The sequence below is a fragment of the Misgurnus anguillicaudatus genome, chromosome 7 (genome assembly GCF_027580225.2).
Source record: "Misgurnus anguillicaudatus chromosome 7, ASM2758022v2, whole genome shotgun sequence".
Classification (NCBI taxonomy): domain Eukaryota; kingdom Metazoa; phylum Chordata; class Actinopteri; order Cypriniformes; family Cobitidae; genus Misgurnus; species Misgurnus anguillicaudatus.
Genome location: NC_073343.2, coordinates 15,964,418 through 15,975,753, shown reverse-complemented (window position 1 = coordinate 15,975,753; position 11,336 = coordinate 15,964,418). Strand labels below are relative to the sequence as shown.

At 37.7% G+C, this 11,336-nt stretch overlaps 1 long non-coding RNA gene across 1 annotated transcript; it reads right to left on the bottom strand.

The window, feature by feature from the left end:
• Positions 1–8,386: 8,386 nt before the first annotated feature.
• Positions 8,387–11,086, bottom strand: LOC141365285 (uncharacterized). The gene is made up of 3 exons (XR_012370522.1): positions 10,565–11,086; positions 10,409–10,478; positions 8,387–10,005 (listed from the first exon to the last, which is right to left on the bottom strand). It is a non-coding gene; the product is annotated as an uncharacterized lncRNA (long non-coding RNA).
• Positions 11,087–11,336: the final 250 nt, after the last annotated feature.

Here is an 11,336-nt window from a genome sequence, read left to right as displayed (position 1 = left end):
AGGTGAAAGCAGTGTTGGATACAGGAAGCACTTATACTCTGTTGCAAGAAAAGGAATGGAAACAGCTAGGTGGTGAGACCCTTGTAAGCAGATCTTACTCCCCACAGCGCTTCATCATGGCAGATGACAAGATACACCAGGCTATGGATCAGAGGAGAATCAGTTATAGATGGCATGATAAAGAGTGCATGCTGGATACCTATATTATGAAGGATTCACACCTCGCCTTTGCGCTCATAGCTGGACTGGATTTCCTTGCCGCCACAGGAGCCATATTAGAAGTGAAACAGAACCGTTACGGCCTGAGGACAAAGAGCGGATATAACTACCATCCCTTTCTCTCTTCTGATATCCCTCTAGGATCAACCACCAAAGGCGCTGCTCTTCATACTAGACCAACTTTTTCCTTAACACTATATCATGGTTTACCTCCCACATCATTAAACCCATTGCCTCCAACCATCTCGTCAGGATGGAATACGGACAATATGGAGGAACTGCAGAGGCTTGTCACTAACTGGCCCAACACCACATCCAACATCCTGGGAAAAACATCTATCATCCAACATAAAATCTCCTTAACAGATGAAATACCACTGAAGTCAAGATTATACAGGTCTCACCCTTCAAAAAGGAGATTATTGAAGCGCAGGTGGACCAGATACTCAAAGAACACATAATTGAGCCATCTTTCTCTCCCTGGTCATCTCCAGTCGTACTCGTCCCCAAGCAAGATGGCTCCTACAGGTTCTGTGTGGACTACAGGAGACTTAACAGTAAGACCATACCTGATGCATATCCAATGTCGCTCATCCATGACATCCTGGAATCCATGGAAGGCGCCTCATGGTTTAGCACATTGGATTTGCAGTCAGGATACTGGCAGGTGGAAATGGAGGAAGGGAGCAAGGAGAAGACAGCCTTTATTACAACCAAAAGACTATACCATTTCTTGTCCTTACCATTTGGTCTTCGGAACGCCGCTGCTACTTTCCAAAGGCTGATGGAGAGAGTCTTGGCCAAGCTGAGAGGGAAATTCTGTTTCGTCTATATCGACGACATAATCATATACTCGTCATCTCTGGAGCAGCATGTACAACACTTAAATGCTATATTTCACCGACTTACCGAGGCTAATCTCTCCCTCAACATAAAGAAGTGCCATTTCTTCAAGTGACGGCTTAAATTCTTGGGGCATATTGTCACTGAGAAAGGAGTAGAGGTGGACCTGGAAAAGACCAAAGCTGTCGCTGACTTTCCACCACCCAATGACCGCAAAGCTCTTCAGCGGTTCCTGGGATTGGCCGGCTGGTATCACAAGTTCATCGCACACTTCGCTGACATCACCGCTCCTTTGAACCACCTAAAAAGGAAGGGGGTGAGGTGGGAGTGGGCCCCAGAATGTCAGGCAAGCATGGACAAAGTCAAAGAGGCATTACAACACCCACCTGTATTGGTGCAGCCTGACCTTAACCTGCTGTTTCAGGTGCATACCGATGCCAGTGATGTAGGCTTGGGAGCTATACTCAGCCAGCAAACATCTGAGGGAGAAAAAGTGGTAGCTTTTGCGTCACGGACCTTAAGAGGAGCAAAATTTAACTACTTAACCTCTGAAAAGGAGTGTCTAGCGGTGGAAAAATGGAGGCATTACCTGGAAGGGAGGCACTTCGACATCTATACAGATCATGCAGCGTTGGCCTGGGCATTCAACTGCCCCAAAAAGTCCTCACGTCTGACTTTAACGCCCTAGCTCAAAGCACAGACAGCACTATCACTCACCTGCAGTCGGTTCATAAAGACCAAAATGTCCAAGACCAACAGATTTCCTTTAAGGATCACCAGGGGGTGTTGTATCCCCGGATACCTTTAAAGAACAATGGAGAAAAGTTTCAGTTGGTATTACCACAATCCCTTACATCAGATTTTCTCCATTATTACCATGACAACCCTCTGGGTGGACATCTTGGGAGGCTAAAAACTCTGCTGAGGCTGTTAGAGGTTGCGTGGTGGCCGACTGTCCGAAAGGATGTATGGCAGTATGTCAAAGAGTGTGAGGTATGTCAGAAGTACAAGCCAGACAACACCAAACCCAGTCGTTTTCTACAACACACCCAGGTCACGAGCCAGGCACACACTGGGCATGGATTTCATGGGGCACTTTCCACTAAGCAAAAAACAAAAAGCTTACCTTCTGGTTTTGGTGGATTACTATTCAAAATGGGTCTAATTGTTCCCTCTCCGAGACAGCAAAACACAGAGAGTTGTGAAAATTCTCAGGGAAGACATATTCACCCGATGGGGGGTTCCCAAATACCTCATTTCCGACAGGGGTGCCCAATTCACCTCCAGGGTGTTGTCAGAGCTCTGCAAAACCTGGGGAACTACGCAAAAACTCACAACCAGCTATCACCCACAAACAAACTTAACGGAAAGAATGGTCATTGGTTACCCGAATTTCAATACGCCATCAACACTGCCCACCAAGAGACCACAAGAAAAACACCAGCAGAGCTCATGCTGGGCAGGCAGTTATATGGTCCGCTGGGGTGTCTAATCCTCCGCCCACCTGCTCCTGACCAAGCCTCGTATAACCTGATTGAAAGGCAAAACCTCATGGCAGAGGAAGTAAAAAAACGAGTGGACATTCAAACATCCAGACAAGCCAGATACTATAATACCCGACAGAAAGATGCGCAATTTCAGCCGGGCGATCTGGTCTGGATAAGAACTCACCCTCTTTCCTCTGCTGCTAACAAATTCTCTGCTAAGCTAGCACCCAAGTGGGAGGGTCCAGCTAAGGTAATTAAAAAAACGAGGCCAATAAATTTTCTAAGGAGAATCAGGCATCGTTTAAAATCCTTGCTGAATACCAAGATCCGGCCATCGCCTTAAGCAAGTCAAAAGCCACACAATTACCAACACACTGCACATACGACTGTGCCATAGAGCTAATGCCAAGCACTACAACACCCATTAGCGGAATATTTCCTCTCTGCAACCTGAGACCCAAGCCATGCAAAACTACATTCAAGAGAAATTGGCTAAGGGCATTATCCAGCCATCTACATCACACAGCAGGTTTCTTCTTTGTGAACAAGAGGGATGGCAGTTTACGTCTGTGCATTGACAATCAGAGACTTAACGATATCACTGTTAAATTCAAATATTTTCTCCCTCTGGTACCGGCAGCACTAAATTATGCAGTGCCCAGATATATACTAGGCTCAATCAGCGTACCGCTTATAGGGCCCAGGCACTGAAGTGCAAGGACCCTATAGACCATTTACGGAAAAACCGGAAATATGTCAACAAAGCGTAAACTCAGTTCCGGTATAAGCTTTGTTGTTGGTGGAGAAATGGCAGCTAGAGTGTTTTCGACATGGTGAAGAGTGTGGAGATACATTCGTCCACTAAAGGAAACAAACTGGATCAGCGATATAAATTGTTCCACGCAGAGTTTATCCACAATTACCAAGGTAAGTAACATTAAAGACGTAATTGCTATAGCTAGCTTTAGCTACAAAACTGGTTATATCTCTGTTTACGTTAATTATAAATCTTTGTAATATAAGATTTAACACATTGCAGTGAATATGTCCTCTTCATAGATTCGGCTCTTCTGGCTCGGCTCCCTTAGAAGAGCCGGCTCTTACGGCTCCAGCTCTTTATTAGTTTTTTGTATCTGGGAGACTTCTTTTTAAAGCCAAATGTAGCAATTGTGAATGGTTTGTGAATTGGTATGCAATTTTTGTATCAATTGTTTTTATAAAAGCTGTATTTATATGATTTTTTTTGTCAAAAAATACATAGTTATTTAATTAACATTATAATAAAACTTGAATTAAACAATTGAACAATGAACACAGAACCACAGCAAACCAAATAAATAAAGTTAAAATTAGTCTTTAGTGCAGCTTAGCATTTAGAAATATTAAATGTCTCAGCTGGCCTCAACTTTCTTCTTCTTTTTGGTTGAAGGAAAATTAAAACATCCCCACATCCGCATATCCTTGCAATATGAATATTAACCTTGCTTTGAATAATCATGATTTTATAATTGCATTATTAATGATTGCATTGCCTTTAATCATAAAGATTTTAAGAATAGCTTTGAGTATTAACCTTTAGCATAGTATTAAAGTTAGAATAGTCTAGCAGGCTTAGAGATAAGATTCCATTGCATTTGACTCTAAAAGGTCATGTCTGCAGATTTTGGTATGTATGTATGTGTGTTTTTAACTTTTACTTTGCAGAGATACCTGGGGAAACGAGAAACAGGATGTCGGGGCGACAGGGTGAAATAACGATCATAGTTGTTTATAGCATGATGAACCTCTAAAACAGAAGTACAACTTTCCATCGAATGGGTCTGGTGAACTTTTAACTCTTTCACCGCCAGCGTTTTTTTTTTAAAGTTGCCAGCCAGCGCCAGCGTTTTTCATGATTTTCACCAAAGTTTAATATCTTACAGAAAATGTTCTTCTTTAAATATATAAACATACAATATACCAAATGAAAGAACAGACCCTCTGCTTTCAAACAAAAAAAACCCGTTTCATCCTACCTTAAGTGGTTCTTTTGTAATCAGCTTTTGAATATGGGTAGGTTTCTGCAAAAACACCACATTTTGAGCAAAAAGCAGAGATAATTCCATTTTTGTGACGGACTTTTCATAGAGATCCCATTCAGAGCAATCTTTAAAACAGACACGGAATTGCAGCAGCTTGCCATAGGGCAATTCTTCCGGGTTTAAAAAGTTGCGGAAGGGCGCCACCTTGTGGATAATAGCGGTATTGCGGAAAAACTGAAAATCTCGTCATTGGCGGGGAAGCGTTTTCTCTTAATTGACGAGATATCTCGTCAATGGCGGTGAAAGAGTTAAGAAAGAAGTAAAACTTTCCATCGAACAGGCCCCCACCCAACCGCACATATATTTTTTGGGTCAGAGGGAGAGGCAGATCAGATCAACCGCTCCTCGGGGGACCTGTTTCTGCATTGGTGTTGTGTAAGGACAGGGACAGTTTTGATCCAGAGCTCTGTAATACTTCATTTGAGATACTTATTAAAAATATTTGATTTGAGTTACGTGTTTGATCTCCTCATTCAAAAGAACATGCCGGACTAGAAATAAAAGTCCAACAATTGGTGACCCCGTCGACGTGATGAGGAGAATCAGACATCATTGATTTTTCTTCTCGACATTCCACTTGCGCAAAAAAGGAAAGGTAAGCAGATACCTGTTATATCAAAGTTCTGCTTTATTTAAATGTCGTGAAGAATAATTAATGATACAATGATTATTGTCATTTTTATCTAAATTGTATATCTCAAATGAACTATTAAATGTGTCAATTAAATAAAAAGGGGAGTAACAATAATACGATTAAAATAAAATAAAATAAAAATAGTAAAATAAAAGAAAAATAAGAATAAAAAAAAAAACAATACAAGGAATTAATAACTGGTCCGGGACCAGGCGCGTTTGGAACGCGGAGAACGCAGAGTTGGAAACCCGGCACTGACGAGTGTCCTTAAGCTCCGGGTTTAAATTCCCTGGAAAATGGTTCGTTCCAGAAACTGAGGATCCGGGATACGAACGTGGTCACGTACCACGTTTTTTAGCGTAGTAAAATTGGACGCGTGTTCCGGGAACACGTAGCGGTTTGTATTGTTCCGCAGGATAAAATTACATTAGATTAGGACTTATTGTTCTGGGAACACAGCGGTTGGACCGCGATACATAGAGATTGAAGTGGATTTCATACCCGAGAAAGTGGTCAGGGACCACGGGCAACGCAGCGGTCGGACCGCATAAAGAGAAAGCGAAAGTGGTAAGAAAGCCACGAAATATTCGAAAATACGAAGAGAATATTGGTATTTGAAAAAGTTTTATTTTAAGCAATATTGTTAAGTTGTGCTAAAGAATAGGAATTTGAAACTTACTGAAGATTATACGGAATGGCTGCTTATTTTTAAATGTGCTATTTATTTGCGCTGTTTGCTACCGGTATATTATCAGCTTTACTGTGAGTATATTTTAATTCAACTTCTTCTTTGGATAAATATTTTTATTGATTTTTGCTGCCAGTGAAATTGCAATTCAGTGTTATATTTTTACGAAATTTTTTTTATTATTTGGTTTCACATTAGTACATTTTAATTCAATTTTCCTTATTCAGTTCTACTATCAGTAAAAATTTTACTTAATTTTCTTAAGTTTTAATTCAAGTTTCTATTTTTACGTTTTACAGTTTACTGTGATGCAGATTTATCATCAGTAAATTTCAATTCAGTTTTTTAAAGTTTGAGTATTTCTAGTTTTATTATCAGTAAAATTGTAATTCAGTTTTTATGTGTTCAGTTGTTAATCGTTTTACTGTAAGTGAAATTGAAATAAAATTTCTAGTTTTAAAAGCCGTCGGATTCCGTCTTTAGAAAAATTTATTGTGGTTGCAATTTACTGTCAGCAAATTTTAACTCAATTTGTAGAAAAGCATATTTTATATCCTGTGTATATTATATTTTACTATTGTGTATTTGGGGGATTTTGTTTAGTATCATTTAATTTACACGGTACAAGTGTAGACGGATCCAGTTTTTATTTTTTGTTTTATAAGTGTGAATGTGTGATTCTCCGGAGTTGTCTAGTGTTATTTCATGTTTAAATGAGTAGACGTTTCTGCAGTATATTTTATGTTTATTGTATTTTAGTGTGGATGTCCATTTTCTTATTTCTTTCCGGGGTTTATTTGTAGTTGATTTTAAAATAAATTGAAATTGAGAATTGATTTCGGTGAATTTATTACCAGAAGAGATTGTTTCATATTTAACAGATTCTAAAATAAGGGAGAGGAAACTGTGAACTTCTCAGCTCGTAGCGTAATTTAGTTTCACTTTAGAAGTTGTGCTCTTATTCTGTTGTTTGCCGCTACGGGGCTGTAGTTTTACTTTCATTTTGAAAAAATAAAATTGAAGTAGTATATTATAGAGTATCCGTGGTAAAAAGGCGTAGGGAAGAGAGATAAACCCAGTCCGAGATAGACAAGAGACATAAAGTGTTGAAGTGTAAAAGATTCAAACGGTTACTTATATCTAATAGTTTTGATTGCAGTATTGGGATAGGGCTTAATAAAACTCAACCGACCCTGTTTAAAACTCAGCCGTGGTTATCATACAAGTATATGGTGCATGTGAATTGATTGAGATGCCTAGTGGATAAATTGTTTCGAGCTCTAATAAGAAAATTTTAACTTTCAGGAAGACGGTAGAGAATTAGTGAGATCGGTAAGAGTTTAGAGGAAGTGCTGGTTGTTTTATGGAAATTGCCATTTAAACGAGTGACAAGAAATAAATATTATTGATGTGAATTTTATTTTCAATTTTAACAAGTGTTGAATGTCATTAAATTTTTATCTTGACGAAGTTTATTGGTAGTTTCTAATTTTAACAAGTAGTAAAATATTATTGTATTCTTTATTTTTGACAAATCATACTTTTGACTTTAACCAGTATTACATAATATTACATTTCTAATTTTGATAGATTCTACTTTTAAATTTAACCAGTATTACATATTATTTCTAATCTGAATAAATTCTATTTTTAACTAAAAAGTAGAGTTGTTCCGATTCCGATACCAGTATCAGAAATGCGGCCGATACCACAAAAAATTCTGGCATCGGAATCGGTGAGTACTTGAACCCACGTAACGATCCAATACCATTTTCCTAATAAACCTAGTTATGGCCGTTATAGCTAACACTAAAGCTAACGTTGCAAAGCGAAACTCATTTCTTCTTCGCTGCTCTGAATGCGAACACCAGGAAGTTACCACACGCGTGACGCAACCATTGTTTACTTAGAGCGGCGAAGGAATGAAAGCATGCAGCCGTATGTCCACCGTTTGTAAGTATTTCAGACTAATAAAACATTGACATGTCTCAACGGAATCCGCGCCCGCAGATTTCCACGGAGAACTCCGCAGATTTAATGCCCGTGATTGACAAGCACACATACCCCGCGCTTGAGATTTGAGATGTCATTGACAACAAGCACACATACCCTCATGCGTTTGTGAGCAGCATTGACAAGTACATGAACCCTGCGCGTGCTGTTTGCTGTGATTGTTTTTAATGATAAGAGTATGAACCGTTTGATATATGAGATGAAATAAAACTTACCACTGAGTTTAACCGCAGATCTTACTTGTCTCTGTCGTCTATGTGACGCAAGTCAGCACACATCATCATTTCAAATCAGTTTACAAGACTGCTCTTGTTAGTTTACATTGCGTTGTAAAAATGATGAAATTATCTTCATACGTTCTTAATTCATAATAAGAACGTAGTAACATAAGCTTTCATTTTGCTATAATATATATTAACAATAATATATGTCATTTTAGGCTACAAACTATAATTCTATATTGACAAGCACATTATCAGTTCATGTTGGTCCAGTTTAATTCAGAGGACTCATTGGTTTGGTGTATTCATTTTAATTGTAAGCCTTTAAAAAGTAATTATTTTAGATGCAATTTTGTACTATTTAATAGCTTAAATTCTTTAATTTAAAACCATCCCGAAGGATTCCACAGATTTTTCCAATAATTCTAAAACTAAAACAGCCTTTCAGTTAACAGTGTTAGATTTGTGGCTGATTTTCTCATAAGAAAAATAAATATTACTGTTAAATGTCTTTCAGATAATAAAAATACTAGTTCACTGTATGTATTTGTTAATGTTTTATACAGGAATAAGTCTGAAGCACACCATAAAACAGTTATATCCATTCATACAGGGCTAGTAGTATGTACAGCTGTATATTATACAGAGACACACCCAGGTATCGGATCGGTACTCGGTATCGGCCGATACCCTGAGCCCAGGTATCGGAATCGGTATCGGGAAGAGAAAAATGGTACCGGAACATCTCTACTAAAAAGAGTATTACATATTATTACATTTTAATTTTGACAAATTTTGTTTTAATTTTAACAAGTCTTAAATATCATTACATTTCTTTTGAGCTTTGACATTTTAAATTTCAAATTGGACAGGTATTATGTAATGAATAGTTTGAATTTTGACAAGAATTACATACTACCAAATTGAATTTCTTTAAGTTTTGACAACGCCTTTGAATCCTCTTTGAATCATCATCGAGCAGGAGTTGAATATTATTACATTTTCATTTCAATAAAGAAGTAACAGTACTGAATTTTATTGTCTGGCAAGTATTTTATTATTAAGGTGAACTTTAATTTCGATAAAGAGATGATTATTATTCATTTGACTAAGAAAAAACAGAAAATAATTTTGTGAGAATTTGTGTGTATTTACAGAAGGCCTGGTGTCGAATAACATTGAAAGGAAGAATAAACGAGATATTCAGGGTAAGAAATATTGTAGTGGAAGATAAAATGAAGATTCTTAAAGAACAATGGGAGGCAGCAGTAGAACAGTTAGTGAGCGGTTTACCAGAAAAAGCAAGGCTCAAGAAAATTAATGTAACACGGAAACAGATGGGTTAGTATTCAATATATTTTACTCAACAAATGTTTAAGTAAAGCTAGGTTCGGCTCTAGGAGGATTTTAGAATAATAAAAGAATTGGGATAAAGTATATTCAATTAATTAACAGCCGGCAAGTTTATTACAAATACAAATTTTAAATGAACAATTCCCACAATGTAAATGAAATCACAATGGTTTCAATTCAAAATGGATTCATACTCAACACAAAGAACAAAACTTGATATTGAACCCCAAATTGTCCAGAGTAAAGTCTCAATAGTCCTCCTTTATGTGTGTGTGTATGGGTGTAATGTTCAACTGTGGATGTGTAAAGGCCTTTTTGTGTTCTTTTTCTACCCGGGTAGTGTTTGTGTGCTTATCTCAAGTTCAACAGATCCGTATGGAATCGCGATGGCTCTTTGAATCAAAGATCAGGCACTGGCTCGCCGTTCAACCGTGGATCAACAGAATTGACATTCAAAAAAACCAATCTGCACAAAATAAGTCATATTAAACATTTCTTGCTGTTAACAATATATACTTTGACATCTTATATCAGGTGAACAGAATGTTCATGAGTTCAATTGTTAATCCAACAATGTTAACATAGGCACACGTAACCACATAAAAGTGCCTGAATATATTATCTCACTGCACAGCATCTTATTTTTTTCCTTTTCTGTTTTCATTTACATACAAATGATGATGCAAACATTCAATTTAAACAGATTAATTAATGTTTTACATAAATTAATAATATTTCAATCTCTCACACATATAAAAATACAGTTTTAATCATCATAAACAACTCTGATTGGGTTTTTTTTATGACAACAACTAGTGAAAGATAATGTCAATTGGGCCCAAAGTAATGCATGAATCGGCAAAACTCACCAGAGTTCTCAAAAACAAAAGCACTCACAATGAAGCATTGACTGTTTCAGAGATGAGATGCAACATCAACCTGAGCAATCAACAAGAGTCTTAGTAAACATAAATAACCATTGAAATAAAGAACTTAACAAAATTTAAATAATATATTGCACCTACTGCCAGCCTCGTCTAAGCACGTTGAGCTGGCTTCTTCATCTGAATCTTACACTGAATATATCACTCACATATTGCATTGTTTACTGCCCCCTAGCGGTTAGGTGTAGTATTGCAGCAAACATACAAACATTGCTTTGTGGTATACAAAAGAAAAGTTAATACAATTGTTTTAAACAACTCAAGTATAATTCAAGGGGGTTACATTAAGAAATTGCAGGAAATGTATGAAGAGTGGAAACAACTTAAAGGTTACGAGGACAGAACAAAAATAAGTTTGAAAGAACACGTAATAGCACAAGAAAGTGACGCACACAGGAAGTTTCAGAGAGAGGACAAAAAGGAAGTGGGGCTTCTCTCTAGAAAGAAGCATGAAAATGACGTGAAGAGACTACGTGAGGAGTTTCACTTGTGGCATAGTATGGCAGTAAGTTGTGTGGCTTTGGTACAGCTGGAGAAAGAGAGATATGAGACAGAAAAGAAAGTGGAAATAAAAAAGAGTGACGTTAAAGAGAAGGAACCAAACACAATTCAAGAAGGGAGGGAGATAGCATCCATATATCCAGTACTGCCACCCACTGCTCCACCTCTATATGCCTCGCCCAACACACAGTTACCGGTATTTGAAGTACAAAAGGGTGTGTTGGACATGGAGCAGAGGGAGGGAAATCGCTGGAAAATAAAATCAGGTAAATTAGATTTAATAACAGAAAATGAGATGGAGGAGAAAGAGATAGCAAGAGAAACAGCTGAATTAATGAGAACACATAGAGAG